This window comes from Branchiostoma lanceolatum, chromosome 1 (genome assembly GCF_035083965.1).
Source record: "Branchiostoma lanceolatum isolate klBraLanc5 chromosome 1, klBraLanc5.hap2, whole genome shotgun sequence".
Taxonomy (NCBI): Eukaryota; Metazoa; Chordata; class Leptocardii; order Amphioxiformes; family Branchiostomatidae; genus Branchiostoma; species Branchiostoma lanceolatum.
Window position 1 is genome coordinate 33,083,414 of NC_089722.1, and position 12,143 is coordinate 33,095,556.

Consider the following 12,143-nt stretch of genomic DNA (forward strand, 5'->3'; position numbering starts at 1 on the left):
AGGTTGGTCCAAAAGTAGTTTTCCACATAGATAAGCAAGAGAAAGACAAAGAAATCAAATTGACACCAAAAATAGTATTAACAAAGGGAGATGGGCGTTCAAGTCACAATAGCACAAGTCTCTTGTTTTTATTCACTTCAATGTTATTTTTCTTGTTGTTTTAAGACAAATTTTCTAACTTACGAAAAAAACTCGTGGACAAAATGTTTTTTCTTAAACACAGAAATTTTTCCTAAGAATTTTTCCTGCTTTAAGAAGAAACAAGAAAAATTAGAAAATCATTTTTGGTAGTGAGGGACTTGTCAGCAGAGGGAGTGGTAACTGAAGAAACTGTTCAGATCAGCTATGTCACGTGTTATTTCCAATGGACTGAGAGAAACAGTTTTAAGTCTTTTGATAATCAATAAATGCACCACGTTTAGTTTCTCTCGATATAGAATTTGGAAAAGAAACTTCAGTGAACAGATTTTCATACATAAACAACGTTTGATGAATCTTTACTTGTCTAACTGACTTGCACGATTGATCGGGTGCCATTACAGAGTCATCAGCCTCAGGCCTGCATTTCACACAATGAGCCCATGGTTACGGGATAATTATGCCAAGTATAATTACAGATGCTGGTGAAAATTGGGGAGGGAGCAATTCCATCTATGCTAATTGCGCTAATTGAAGTAGTTGTCTACTCATGTGATACAATCTCAGTGTTGTGGGCGTGTATTTTTTTTTCATTTTGGAATAACATGGACCCCTCAGTCCCTCGGCAGCTCTGCCTTTACAAAAAAGGAATGTAAGTTTGATACCCTAAAAGGTACGTTGGTTAGGTGGGCTATCATGCATTGGCAACATGCAGTATGCCCTGCTAACATCTCATCACATACTTGATTAATTGCCTACTGACATAATCTCTGCCCCAGAGCTCGCAAAATGGCAGCCACAATCTACATCAGTACAGTCCAGATGTAGTAAAAGTTTAACTTTGAGTCAAATAAAACCCGTGTAAAGTTATACGTCATTGATGATAGCACTTATGTCGATTAAAGGCATCTACCTGTAGAGTTATTGCACCGATCCAAGAGCTGCATACTAGTATCAGTCGCAAAAACATACTTTACTTAACAATCAAAAGTCAGGTGGGGTCGATAAAAGGCAATTTATGATCCACCTAAACACATGCCTTCTATGCCCTGTTTTTAGGCCGGATTCTTTCGGACTCTACTCGCGGACTAATTCAGACATGGTTTCCTGCGTAAAAGAAGAAACAAAAAAAATTAGAAAATCATTTTTGGTAGTGAGGGACTTGTCAGCAGAGGGAGTGGTAACTGAAGATACTGTTCAGATCAGCTATGTCACGTGTTATTTCAAATGGACTGAGAGAAACAGTTTTAAGTCTTTTTATAACCAATAAATGCACAACGTTTAGTTTCTCTCGATATAGAATCTGGAAAAGAAACTTCAGTGAACAGATGTTCATACATAGACAACAGATTTGATGAATCTTTACTTGAATGTCTAACTGACTTGCACGATTGATCGGGTGCCATTACAGAGTCATCAGCCTCAGGCCTGCATTTCACACAATGAGCCCATGGTTACGGGATAATTATGCCAAGCATTAATTACAGATGCTGGTGAAAATTGGGGAGGGAGCAATTCCATCTATGCTAATTGCGCTAATTGAAGTAGTTGTCTACTCATGTGATACAATCTCAGTGTTGTGGGCGTGTATTTTTTTTTCATTTTGGAATAACATGGACCCCTCAGTCCCTCGGCAGCTCTGCCTTTACAAAAAAGGAATGTAAGTTTGATACCCTAAAAGGTACGTTGGTTAGGTGGGCTATCATACATTGGCAACATGCAGTATGCCCTGCTAACATCTCATCACATACTTGATTAATTGCCTACTGACATAATCTCTGCCCCAGAGCTCGCAAAATGGCAGCCACAATCTACATCAGTACAGTCCAGATGTAGTAAAAGTTTAACTTTGAGTCAAATAAAACCCGTGTAAAGTTATACGTCATTAATGATAGCACTTATGTCGATTAAAGGCATCTACCTGTAGAGTTATTGCACCGATCCAAGAGCTGCATACTAGTATCAGTCGCAAAAACATACTTTACTTAACAATCAAAAGTCAGGTGGGGTCGATAAAAGGCAATTTATGATCCACCTAAACACATGCCTTCTATGCCCTGTTTTAAGGCCGGATTCTTTGGGACTCTACTCGCGGACTAATTCAGACATAGTTTCCTGCGTAAAAGAAGAAACAAGAAAAACTAGAAAGGCAACATTTGCGAGCAAATACAGCATATATGTATGCCAAAAATGGGAATGTAGTCCTTTAAATATTTGTTCAAGCCACATATACAGCAAATTTCAGGTCATTCGGTTGAAATACCAGGGCGCAGGAGGCCAAGATATGCTAAAAATAGCCTAAAAACCTCAATAAAATCACTTTCAAGGTCAATATCAAAAAAAGGAAAAAAAACGCACATTGGTTTTTGCCTACATTACCTCTGTACCAAATTTCAGGTCATTTGGTCAAAAAATGACAGAGATGAATCGATTTGAAGATTTGACAGGAGGAGAAGAAGAAGAAGAAACACTAGACTGGCCGTCATTTGCTTTAAGAGCAAATTCAGCATATTTCACTCCCCCCCCCCTGCAATAATTGATCTTTTGACGAAATGGACCATCCAAAAGTTCCATCTAAACACAACTAGACTGTCCCAAGATCTATTTATTCTTCATCTACATTCATTAACATGCTTGAACATATGCAAAGATACACAACAATACTATACACTATATATAAAAGTACAATACTATACATCACCCTGTAAATTAGCACATACACTATGCAAATATACAAAACTATACAACTCTGCTAGAGAGCTTTACTTACAAAATTGTAAATTTATACTTTTCTCACAACTCTGTCGCATGTATTTAAATGGAATTAAGAAATAATAAAAAGATTGTCCCAAAATCTATATAATTTTTTGTATACTTGGTCATATGGAAAGATACACGTATAATAAACACTACAAATCCAGACAGCTTTACTTATAGAAATTGAACCTCATATCATAATCATGTTGCATGTATGTATGTAAATGACAATAATATGTACAAACTAGCAAACTGTACATCTGTGTCCAAATGTACATATTTCAAGAATTAGTTCATGTAAATGACAATAATATATGTACAAAAGGAAACTGTACATCTGTGTCCAACTATACATATTTCAAGAATTAGGCGCAGTTTACATTACGTTTTTCGCGTCAGCGGCGAAATTTCCCGCTGTCGGGAGGCCGCTGTCGCGACGTCTCTAGACACACCGCCCGGAAATCTGACAGACACCTGCGGTGCTTGCATTTCGCCATCTTGTAGAAAGTATCGGGCGTAAGCATAACAAAAGCAAGAAACAAAATTGTATGATTGTACAACGGTAGACGGCGTCTCCCCGCCCGTATTAAACTACAATGCAAAGCCTTGTTTATGTGTAGATATTCCATGCTCATCACTCGTAAATGTGGGGAGGGGGGCACAAGTACGACAAATATATCCGCGGGGAAATGAATGCACGGCACAAAAGTCGCCGCGGATCCCGCGAATCTCAACTAAGTAGAAGTTGCAATCCAGGTCTGTCTGCCCCATCCAGCTTCTCATGGACCAAGTTCTGTTTCCATTGGGGGTCCTATCTGTAGGACAGAAAAAGGAGAATGAGATTTGGTATGTCCAAGCCGAGTAGAATTGTTGAACAAAGACATTATTGATCAATTCTGACACATATTGAGTCAAATGTCTCAGAAGAAAACAGTTTTGGTATTGGAGATGCCCATGTTGGACCAGTGCCTTCACACATATCACCTATATGTAAGGATAGTGTTAGAAGTACCGAACACCCCGAGAATTACACAGCGCAGCCAACTCTGTGTTCACAGTAACACGTCTATCATCTAGGCATCTTTTGTCAAGTCTTGGCAAAATACTAGACATAACAATAGTAGATGTGGGGAAGCGGTCTTTTGCAATGGCAATCAGTTTGTCAAAGTCTCCCATGACTTCCTGTAGACCGTTCGAGAGATTATTGGTGCCAACATGTACACAAACTACAGTAGGTATACCAAAGTCAGCATTGTGGTGATGGTAAATGTCTGCAGCAACATCAACAACTTTCGCACCACGGTTTGCATGTACATAAAGCTTAAAATGCGATGGCGGTAAATGGTTCGCGATATACTTACATATCGAGTCTGAGATCGAGAAAAGAAGCACAACTGGACGTTCAGCTGCAGTGGCCATGTTTCCCAACACATCAGGGTCGTTCTTTTCTTACGTTCTGTGGGTTGTTGTAGTTGTATACAGCAAAGAAAACGTCCTTGTACGTATAGAGGACGCCGAGTTGGATGAAATCGAACGATGCGTCTTCGGCTACGACGTGATCTTTGAACTTTGTTCGGAACAACCTATTACTATTAAGAGGGGGGGGGGCTTCGTAAAAACACATACAAAGGCCGACCCGACATTGGTTTATTTTATATAAAACAATTTCATATGTAACGTTAAACCATTATGAGATAAATAGGATATGAAATTTCTAGTCTATTCTTAACCTTGCTATTCAAAAAGTATTAACAATTTAAGTTGTGTTGAACCCCTACAACGCAAAATGAACTATTAAAAACGTGCTAGATAACTACCCCATAAAAAGCCCACAATGCCTGTCTTCTTTACAGTAAAATTATTTCAACAATTCAAAAGTTTGCCGATATTCATTCACATCATGTGTAGACGATCGCGCTTTGAGAGGCGCTTGTGAAGTATTACTTCCTGGGTCAAAGGTTGTTGGTGCGGAAAGTGAAACTGCATGCAAACCTGCTCGCAATCGATCGGATCGGCCTACCTCGGCCTAGTGGTATATCATCATCGTTGGTATGGGTTTAATTATAAGTTGTATATAAGTGCGACACAACCAATTCAGAGACGGATTACATTTTTCTCGTCGTCAAGTCGTGATTTATTAGTGGTTGAAGCCGCCATAATTAAATTTGACCGTGCCCCAAAAACCATGTTTATTTGGCAACATTTGCGAGAGCATCATACTTTGCCAATCTCCCTGGGAGTCCCTCCCGATGCATAAATTGACTGTTTCAAAATCACCCGTGCAAAAAAATTCTCTATTCAAGCTCTGCGAGACGCCAAGAGCTTCTTAGTGCGAAGGCTTGCGTGTTCACCTGCAACATGACCTCAGGTAACCTGAAAAGAACCCATGTTCTTTGGCCAGCAGCAAATGGAACGCCCGGAACCTTAGATAGAACATGGATTCTTAGATAGAACATGGAACGGGGACAGCACTTTTGACCCGTTTTTGGTCTGAAAATGGGTCCAAAAGTCCCCAAAACAAAGCATTTTGAAGTGCCGTACACCAGAAATGTGATTGAAATCCTGTAGGGACATGTTCAAGGCACCCTAGTGCCGAATTCCGGGTCTTTCGCTTGTAATACCAGGGCACAGGAGCCCAAAATATAAAAATTGTCTAAAAATGCCCCAAAAAAACTCCATAAAATGAATTTTAAGGCCTGTTTCAAAACAATTAAAAAAGGGCCTGGTGGTATTTGCCATCTTAACCTCCACACCAAATTTCAGGTCGGTTGGTTAAGAAATGGCGGAGTAGAAGCCATTTGAAGATTTGTCAGGAGGAGGAGAAGAAGAAGAACCAGACAAATACAATATATTTCACTCTACCCATACCTCTAGGTATGGGAAGTGAAATATAATGAGAAAAAACAATATGTTTAGCCATACTTATGGCTAAACATAATTAGAAAATCATTTTTGGTAGTGAGGGACTTGTCAGCAGAGGGAGTGGTAACTGAAGAAACTGTTCAGATCAGCTATGTCACGTGTTATTTCAAATGGACTGAGAGAAACAGTTTTAAGTCTTTTGATAACCAATAAATGCACTAAGTTTAGTTTCTCTCGATATAGAATCTGGAAAAGAAACTTCAGTGAACAGATGTTCATACATAGACAACAGATTTGATGAATCTTTACTTGTCTAACTGACTTGCACGATTGATCGGGTGCCATTACAGAGTCATCAGCCTCAGGCCTGCATTTCACACAATGAGCCCATGGTTACGGGATAATTATGACACGCATTAATTACAGATGCTGGTGAAAATTGGGGAGGGAGCAATTCCATCTATGCTAATTGCGCTAATTGAAGTAGTTGTCTACTCATGTGATACAATCTCAGTGTTGTGGGCTTGTATTTTTTTTCATTTTGGAATAACATGGACCCCTCAGTCCCTCGGCAGCTCTGCCTTTATATAAAAGGAATGTAAGTTTAATATCCTAAAAGGTATGAGGGTTATGTGGGCTATCATGCATTGGCAACATGCAGTATGTCCTGTTTTTGAAACACATGCATGTCCAAACAATGAAATTGCTCAGCATATATTTGTCCTTTTCGTTGTCACCGACTGGCCTGTAGTAGATAGAATAGGTGAGAAATACTCGACTAGTCTATTCTAAAAAGAATAATAGTTAACTGCAAGAATAGGGACATAAATGGCGTACTGACATTATATACGTCAAAAATTTCTGTGTTACACTACGTTCTCTTTTTTGTAAAGCGCTACATATATATTGGCCTAAGTACGTACATATGGTGTCGGGACATGACATAGATTCAAAATGGCCACAAGTCAATGACCCCAGTTTTCGAACACACCGCATTTCTTGTCCTTTTCTGGGCTAGTATTAGATACTTATCAGTTGGTACATCCACAAGTTTATTAGTCATTTTGTACATTATGCAAAGCCTGGATATTTTTCTTCTGTCTTCAAGTGACTTCCACTGTAGATCTGTTTTCATTTTAGTGACACTAGCACCCCTGTCATAGTTGCTCGTGCAGAATCTGGCAGCTTGGTTCTGCACCCTCTCCAGTTTATGCTTGTCTTTCCTTGTGTATGGATCCCATACTGTTGCAGCACATTCAAGGTTTGGTCTTATTAGAGACGTGTATGCAAGTGTTTTACCTTTGCTGGGCATGCCCACAAATTACGTCTGATCACTCCCAACGTCTGCTTAGCCCTAGTTGTTACTTTGTTAATATTGGTACCCCACTTCAGTCCAGTTGTTAATGTAACGCCTAAGTATGGGTGGCTTTTTGTTGTTGCTAGAGCCTGTCCACAGAAATGGTAGGTGGTTACAACTGGGGTCCGTTGGTTTGTTATGTGCATGATGTAATATTTTTCCGGACTAAACTGCATGAGCCATTTGCTTTGCCATTCCTCGAGAGCGTTCAGATCTGCTTGCAGGAGTTGTGAATCATTGTGTAGATAACTCTATATATAGCAGGCAGTCGTCGGCAAATAACTTCACATTTGAATCAAGCTGGTCTGGCCTGACAGCAGAAAGCATCCGCTTGAAAACTGTCGGCTGGCACATTCTGGCGAAGTCTTAGGAAATATTTGACGGCATTTAGCGAAGCCTCTACTTGAATGGCGTATCTTCCTAATTCCGCCCCTGCAGCTAGGCTGCAAGCAAGTAGACCTAGGTACACGTAATGATTGTTTGCAGAATTTTAAATGAACTGATTCAATTGGACAAGAATTTGAACTTTTGAACGAACCCCATATTTCAGAGCCATAGAGGATAATAGGTTTAACACACGCATCAAAAAGTCTGTTTCTCACAGAAATTGGGGCGTCGGCATTGTCTAGAGATTGCGACTAGACAAACCTCCCGTTGGAAAACACGTCTGTTCTTATATATCTACTATACATATATATATATATATATATATATATATATATATATATATATATATATATATATGTATATATATATATATATATATATATATATATATAACCGAAAAGCGAGGAGAAGTAGAATTTATCGAAAGAACAGTCCCCATGGTCCAGACTTTTCTCTTCGGCGCACGGAAACATTAGTGCTTGTGGTCTTTTTCCGTGCTTACTTTACGATACCATCAAAACCGCCGGACTGAATTCATATCATTGTGTGTGAAAAGCAAGCAAGTGTTGGCCGTGTCAAAAGTATAATAGTTTTTCTTCAAAATGCGCATTTGCAGACATCTTGCAAAAATCTTGACAACCTCTCATCAAATACTTGATTGATTACCAGTATCTATAATTGCGTACTGACATAATTGTAGCCCCAAAGCTCACCACATGGCAGTCACAATCTACGGCAGTACAATTCAGATGTTGTGAAAGTTTAACTTTGAATGAAATAAAACCCGTATAAAGCCATACGTCATTGATGATCGCACTTCCGTTAATAAAATCATCGTCATGTACAGTTACTGTACCGTTCCAAGAACTATAACATAATTCCGGCACCCTGAAAATATGCGTCCAAACAGATCTCCAGTGCAACTTCCCCCAGGAAAATTTACCGCTGTGTATCAAAAATGTGTATAACTGGGGGTGCTACACTAGAGATCTATCAAAGTCAGTGTTTTTCAAAGTGGCGAATATTTGTAACCCGGCGTTTGAATCTTAATGGAGGTTTTACAAGTCAGGGCACTGATTAACAAACGGGGGTGGGGGTAGGTGGGAAGCAAACAGCAGTCCTAATTAGCGGAGGAGACAAATTAAAAAGAAAAAAAATTCCATTTCTTTATGCCGTATTCAATTGGACTTGTTACCTACTAACTCCTGGTCCACACAAACCACGGACCAACTTTCGAGCGAAATTGAAGAAGTAGAGGAGAACAATCACATAGACTGGCATGGATACAGGTAACAATACGGGGACTAACAACAAAAAGTCATTATACTTAAATGGTTGGTTGTGGATTGCTATCAGCCACAGAGCAAACCGAGAAAAACAAAATAATTACAGAGTACTATGAGACTACAGTACTACTCTTCCAACGAGCCAGCAGTATTCATTATTGCTCATCTGGTTAGGTGGGCTATCATGCATTGGCAACGTGCAGTATGTCCTGATAATAAAACATATCCCTGCTCAAAAACTGAAATTGGCCAACATGAACTTGTTTTTTATGCCAGGGACTGGACTGTAGTAGTTTTGAATGATGAGAAATAGACCTTATTCCGGACCCCTTTGCATACTAAGAACTCAGAACTAGGCAACTCAGGGGATACGCGAGTCACATATACTTGACCGGACGCATGGTATCACGAAGCTGTGAAAATTTGGATGAACTACAATACCGTTACCCTGGCTGCCAGACTCTAGTATGCATTGTAAAAGCAGAACTGCCTTGGTACTTCGAGGGTTTTGTTTGTTGGGTGGGTGGTATTCCTATTTTCTTAAACTTGTTTTTCGTTAGAGCGGACATTTGTTAACCTGATGTGTACCTTCATATGAAAAGCAATGTTATGAACACGAATAAGGCTGACAAAAGTACACCGTACATGAAAAACTGAATGATCATGAAAATTAAGAAAGTAGGAATAGCACCTACCCTCCCAACCCCAAGGCAGTTCTGCCTTTACAATACACAGAATGTTGAATGTATACTCCTTTGATTACTGATCATTCATGCTTTTCCCTGAAAGTTTCCCTCAAATTTTGTCCATGAATGAAATACTAACTTTCGGATCTTGCTGCATTCTTGCACATGTAACTTGCGTTTTCCACCCGTGCGAGTAAAGCTTCGATTAACAAAGTTCCTTGCGCAAAAACCAAGAGATGCTTCAGCCGTCCTTTTGCTTCCTTTCCGGAGACTAGTCCTGGAACATTCACAGGCGCCTATCTCTTTTGGTCCGTGGTGGATTTGGAACGGAATGATTTCAAACTGCACAAACCAAAAACAACATGTGCAACAAAGTCTTTCCTGTACCGGTGCACAAGATCGTACAATACTATTCCACATCACATCAGATCATCTGTGCTATCCTTATTCAAAATACTCATCAAAGACAGACTGAAAACGGACACAAACATGTCTATACAGAACTGGTAGTAAATTGAAATTGATGTATGTAAATATGATATATATATATATATATATATATATATATATATATATATATATATATATATATATATATATATATATATATATATATATATATGTAATGTGTATTTCACAAGTTCCAATGTAATGTGTATGTTATGTGTAATGACCCCAGGAAGAATAGTGAAGTTTACTTGTACTTCACTAATGGAAGTCTTTTTAACAATAAAAAATATAGGTCATGTAATATTTCAGAAAATACCCCTACCTTCGTGGAGTAGGTCATCAGCATCGTTGGCTTTTGTGGGTTTGCTTTAATTGTTTGTTTGTTGTCCAAGCAGATGTTGGATTGTTTGTTGCGGTTTTGACACCACCTATTGAAGGTCTGACGCCTGGGTCCAATGACTATGGACTCCAAGCAGATGTTAGGCTCCGGGTTCCTACAATGACTGTAGATGCCTAAAACTGAGATAGATAGTTATAGATAGATATGACTTATGCCAACGAAGACCTACTTTGCATTATTGATAAGAAAAGACTATAATTCCGTAGTGATAAAGGAAGGCAATATCATTCTTGCGGATTGTGGAAGTTAAGGAAAGTTAAACATTTTTTAGATATAATCATGAAATGTAGGGTATCGTATAAATGATTTATGAGTAAATGCTACGATAGCCTTTAAAGGTGTGTCTTATGTATATACTTTTGCAATAAAAATAATGTTGAAACCCTAGTTCTTTCATCGTACCCGTCACTTTGTTATTCGCCTTCAATGTCATCATTTTTTTTTAAACTCCAAGGGAAGGGAACTCGTGGCAAAGTCTACAGTCGTTTATTTTTACCACTTTTAAGTGTCCATGGCTGCAAATGATCTTTAGTAAATTGGTCATCCACAATTTTGTTTCTGAGCAAAGACTTAACATGAAGTAGCATCAGTACTTTTAGTCGATTTTGAAAACAAACTACCCGGACCCCCTCCCAAGCCCTCCCTCAGGCAACGCTATTATTCTAACAAAGGGAGCCTCATATAATTGGTTTGTGGCTCAATCTTCCTTCCTTCATGCAAAATTTTAAGTCCTCTCCGACACTGTTGTCTTGCTTCCGCTTCCGGGAGTGCCCAGGCCTAAATTTGGCAATACGTTCCAAAAATCAGTCACCAAACTTTTCCCTCTGGTGAACAGAAGCCTTTTTGGTGATGGTATTTTTTGCACCGAATGAATGCAGGTTATTGCTGCACGGAAAATTATTGGTGCCGGTGGTCTTTTCAGTTCTTACTTAGAACTAACATCAAAACCGTCTGACCGAATTCAAATCATTGTGTGCGCAAAGCAACCGTTGACGGCATCAGAAGTATGATAGGATTTGTACAAAATGTACGTTTGCAGATCTTGTGAAAATCCTACTACTTCTCATCAAATACTTGATTAATTACCTACTGACATAAGTGCTGCCCCAGAGCTCACAACATGGCAGCCACAATCTACAGCAGTACAGTCCAGATGTAGTAAAAGTTTAACTTTGAGTCAAATAAAACCCGTGTAAAGTCATACGTCATTGATGATGGCACTTGTGTCGATAAAAGGCATCTACCTGTAGAGTTACTGCACCGATCCAAGGGTTATATTTCAGTCTGGGCACTGATCAACGAACGGGAAAATACTCGCTGACTAGACAGAAAAAACATGACAAAGTAGAAAGCCCGACAAAAACGCCTAAAAACACGTCAAAAACCTGCCGGACCCACTCCTCTGCTTGGAGAGTAGGTGGGGCCAGGAACCTCTAGGTACGGTTAGGACTTTTACGTGCTGGAAGCCACATTCATTAGGCAATAAGAAGTAGCAATGCGGTAGGGTTTTGCTTGGAGGTCATTTTTTTTGGTTTCAGTTCAGTCGAGTTGGAAAGTCTGTGTGAAGTGCCTTCCTGGGGGACACACCAAACTGCCCCAGGGTGTGCGCAGCCAACAGTCGTAATTAGCGGAGGAGACAAAAAGCATATTTTACTTAACAATCAAAAGTCATTATACTGGAATTTGGGTTAGGCTGACGTGTCGTATGATTGTGAGTTGTTTTACCATATCTATCAGCCACAGGGTAAAACAAGACAAGCAACAAATGAATGACAGACAGGATTGCTAGTTCACCAACCAATCAGAAGTATCCATTATGG

The 12,143-nt window shown here is 39.4% G+C and overlaps 1 long non-coding RNA gene across 1 annotated transcript; it reads right to left on the bottom strand.

Moving 5' to 3' along the window:
- Positions 1–2,723: 2,723 nt before the first annotated feature.
- On the bottom strand, positions 2,724–5,505 carry LOC136420442 (uncharacterized). Its single transcript, XR_010753211.1, has 2 exons — positions 4,257–5,505; positions 2,724–3,710 (listed from the first exon to the last, which is right to left on the bottom strand). It is a non-coding gene; the product is annotated as an uncharacterized lncRNA (long non-coding RNA).
- Positions 5,506–12,143: the final 6,638 nt, after the last annotated feature.